Raw genomic sequence first — 4,600 nt, 5'->3', positions numbered from 1 at the left:
TCGGGCCGACCGGTCAGACCGGTCTGGTCCTGTGTAATCGGAATCAAGATAGATTTGATTTGTAGAGTCCGTTTGTAACCCGATTTGGAAGGGGTACGTCTTCCCCGGCCTATAAATCAGGGCAAGAGTTTTTATTCGGCTAGGTCTTTCTTCCCAATGGAATCAATAAAATTATAATTTTCCTATTTTTCTCCAAACTTTAGCTCTTCCAACCTCGTGCTATTCTTTGCTCGTCTCGATAGTGTTCAAGGGCGTCTTGAGTGGCCTGCCGACCTCAAGACAACCCTAGATCTTCGAGCTCTGATGGGGTCCCTCCCGAGCTTGAGGTTCTAGGTCTTCGCGAAGCTCTCTGCGTCCAACCGGTCTGATCGGTTGGCGCGGCCGATCTAACCGGTCGCCAGGGGACTTCGTCCGGTTGCGATCATTGCGATCCTGCGCGTTCTAGCACTTGTGTGTTGGCTAATCTTGCGCCAACATACTTTTTGGCGACTCCGCTGGGGAAAGATTTGAGTTCATCGGGCGCAATGGCCGGTGAGAAGGTTGATCCCAAGGTAGATGCTACTCCCATCGACATTAAGTACGAAGACATACCTGAGGAGACACGCAAGCAATTCGAGGCTGCGTTCCAGAAGGACTAAGAAGATGCCAAGAATAGATTGATTGCATGCTTTGGGAAGACTCAGTAGGGCGTGTTCAAGAAGGAGTTCAAGATGCCTACGTTCACACTGCCACCGAACCCATCTACTACGGCTACGGCTTCTGTTCCATCTGCTTCCACTCCAAGCGAGGTAAGTTTCACCTTAGATTCTATTAAGCAGTTTGCTGATGCCTTTCTGAGTCGATTTGAGCAATCACAAAAGTTTACACATGATATACTTATCGACTTGAGTATGCAAAACAAGGGGAAGAAAACTGTTAATGATAATTCCAATTTTTCCACTAATCCTAGTCTTTCAGCCACACTGTCGGATAATTATTAGTATGGTATGCCACCGAATTACTTCACGGGATTGACGCCCCCGCCGGCTTAGTTCGGCCGTCTAGGGCCGAACCGGTTAGATTGGTCGCCCTGACCGGTCAGACCGGTGCCCCGGCGAGTGGACCGGTCAGACCGGTCACCCAGACTGGTCAGATCGGTGCTATGGTGCTCGGTTCTGTGTCACAGCTACAGATCACTCCTTCTCCTGCTTCGGCTGATTATAGCCTGGAGCGAGAGTTGGCAGATTTTGTGCCGCCGTATACAACGAAGTCATACGGTGAACCCCCTTTTCCTCCACCGTTGCCCAAGGATGTTTGGGACGATTGGCTTAGGGCTAATCTGCAGTATGCCGCATAAACGATGTCCACTACTGATCCTATGACACATCGTTTTGGTCAAGCATCTACAGGTAACTATGAGGCCGATCTTGCTAGGATGAAAGAGGATCTGGCCGATATGTTTAAAGAAAAATTTGGCTTTGTTGCGAGTAGGAGTGGGCTATATCGTAGGCCGTACGTTGATGCTTTTGATTTGATTCCTTACCCCATTTGTTGGCGTGTTCCCGATTTTTGTCAAGTTTAGCGGTGATGATAACCGATCTACTTGGGAGCATATTGGCCAATATATCGCTCAACTTGGAGAAGTCGGTTCTAGCAAGTCTTTGCGCGTTCGCATGTTTTCGTTATCTTTGACTGGAATGGCTTTCTCTTGGTTTTCGTCGTTAGCTCCTAACTCGAATCGTTCTTGCGACCAATTAAAACAGAGGTTGATCTCTATTATAATGGAGATAACGAAACTAAGTTGACAGATTTAACATCTGTTAGACAGGGTAGAGACGAGTCTATCCAGGAGTATTTTAAGAAGTTTAAAGATATTAAGAACCGGTGCTTTAATTTGTCACTTTTTGAAAAAGATTTGGTTGATTTGGCTCTTGTGGGTTTACGTTCTAGCTATAGAGAGAAGCTTGATGGTTTGAGTTTTTATTCTATAAATCAGCTTCAAGCTAAGGCTTTGAGCCAAGAAACAAGATTTCAAAAAGAGAAAGATACCTACAAGTCCCATCGTTCAAACACTCATGTTGTTGAATATGATTCCGATTCATCGGACGATGAGGATAAAGAGGTATATGCTGCTGAGTTCAGTTGGCCCGCCTTGGCCAAACCATCTACTTGTACATCTCTCAAGCCGACTCAAAAGAATCGGCAAGAGGAGATGAAGTTTACTTTTGATGTGTCCAAGTTCGATAGTATATTTGATGAGCTATTACGACTCGGGCATTTAAAGATTACTCATGTTATACCGCCGCTTGAGGAGCTAAAGCGGTGCTTATTGCAAATTTCATAATTCTTCGTCTCATGCGACTAATGATGGTAATGTATTTCATCGACAGGTGCAATCAGCCATAAATGAAGGACGATTGGCCTTTCCGGAGATGAAGATAGATAAAGCTCTGTTCCCGGTTCATACCATTGATCTTAACAATGCAAAGGTGCTGATTCGGCCGGATCAAGCCGAAGGGGCAAAGCGCAAGAATGTGATCATTGATGATGACAGGCCGTTGACTGTTGATAACAAGATTCTGGCCAGGGAGGTGATTCAAGAGTTGGGAAGAAGAATATGAGAATCATACTAAAGCCTCGCACGCTCGGAGGGCAAGAGGATTCTTCTTCAGGCGACCGGTCTGCTATTGAGCCGAGACCGGTCAGACCGGTTCCTCCGACCGGTCAGACCGGTCCTGACGACCGGTTAAACCGCCCTGGTGGTCAGCCCCGGACATTCAAGCCAAAGTGTCCGGAAGTGGGTACATGGAAGAATAATCAGCCAAAGGTGCAGGGCAAGCCTTTAAACCAGAAGCCTACCTTTGGTCAACTGTTGAACAAGTACTCAAAGGCTGCTCGAAATGATCGGCCCCTAAAAAAGAGACCAAGGTCACCTCTGCATCAATGCGCCCCTTCATCTCCTAGGGGAGAATCAAGCAAGCGCCGGGGTGATGTGGTTACCTTGTTCCCTCCTCAGCAGATGCAGCCGATGTACGCTGCAATGCCATGGGCTCCACCGGCATCGGATTCTCGGTTTCTCGCATGGGAGAATGGGGGGTTTTGGATGCAATGTTATCCGAAGCCGTGTCCACCAGACTTCCATGGGGAGGCAAGCTCCAGAGGACCTGTGTTTGATAGGTTGAAGCAGCCGGTTCACGACCAATTGGGTCAGCACCAATCTGGTCAGGGGCAGTACCCCGGACCGGTCAGCACCAATATGTGTGTTCATTCCTCTACCCCTCCCCTTGTATTTATAGGAGGGAGCCACCCTGAGTTCGCAGCTCATCTCTGCAGAACCGACTTAAGCAAGCAACAGGGAGGTTCCATGTGTCAAAGTTGAGGTGGTGGGGCCCATGGGCCTGGTCGGCCGACCAGTAGGTCGGCTGGCCTGGCAGTGGCCCCACCGACCTTCCCCTTTGGTCAACGTGTTCCTTCCTGGGCCCACTTGTCATTGGCACGGGTATGGGCTCTTGTACTGTTGGTTTCTTGCTCTGGTGGGCAGTCTATTCCACATTCTGACATGTGTCGCGTCCTGATTTGCTGGAGCATTATGTCCTGGATTAAACTACACCATTATACTACAAAATCAGCTAGAAATCATCTACACATATTCTAGAACATCACCTGTGGAATTCGTTAGTAAATAAATCTATCCTAGCATTTATTCCACATTTTAGCCCCTTTTTGTGCAGCAGTTGACGGTCAAAATTGGTCGTTAGTGACCATCAACAAGATACCCCCACACTTGGCCCTTTGCTCGTCCTGAGTAAAGGTCAGGATTGAGGTGAGCTGGTAGCTTCCTGATAGAATATCCTGCACAAAAGTTATTTCATACCTTGCTCTTGCTTGTGAACTTGAATGTGTCTATCATGATATCTTGAGTTGTTGAAGAACGGAATGATCTCGGCTTCAAGTGTCATCCTGTCATGTTGCCAGACTTGGGAAATTTTGAAAAATATTTTTTATAAAATTGTTCATGGTCTTACTCTCTTCCATGGGTCTCTCAGAGTCGCTCATAACTTCTTACCAGCACTCATCCCTATTTCACCTCACTGGTTTTGATGGTATATGTGGGGTTTCGGTGGATGAGGTAGAATGTCGTCTGCTTGGCCCAAATCTGTTGCAAGATCAAAAATTGGATCCACGGGTGCATAATCATGTTTACGACTGGTCAGGATAGTGCACAGATAAATACATGCTCGTTTTCATGTCTGATTTTATTGCTGGGTCATGCTTCTTTGGCATGTCATCTTTTCTCTCTCTTTTTTTGGGTCATGCTTCTTTGGCATGCCATCTTTTCATCTCTCTTTCTCTCTCTTTTTTTTCGAATAAACATCGCCAGACAGTATTTAAGGAGCACATGATTCATCTGAACATAAAACCTAAAATCAAGTACATAATCAGAGCAGAACCATGCTGGGTCACAAAATTTGATAAAGCTCAATCATGTAGCCAAGAGACATAGCATGGGATTTTTATATGGCTCTGGTGGCATGGTGGATAAAGAGATAAGACCAAGAACTTAGTTTTCATTTTTATAAATAAAATCCCAGACTGGTCAACATGAAAGAGACAAACAACT

This window comes from Panicum virgatum, chromosome 5N (genome assembly GCF_016808335.1).
Source record: "Panicum virgatum strain AP13 chromosome 5N, P.virgatum_v5, whole genome shotgun sequence".
In the NCBI taxonomy this organism is placed as follows: Eukaryota; Viridiplantae; Streptophyta; class Magnoliopsida; order Poales; family Poaceae; genus Panicum; species Panicum virgatum.
Note: the sequence above shows the minus strand (reverse complement) of the source record.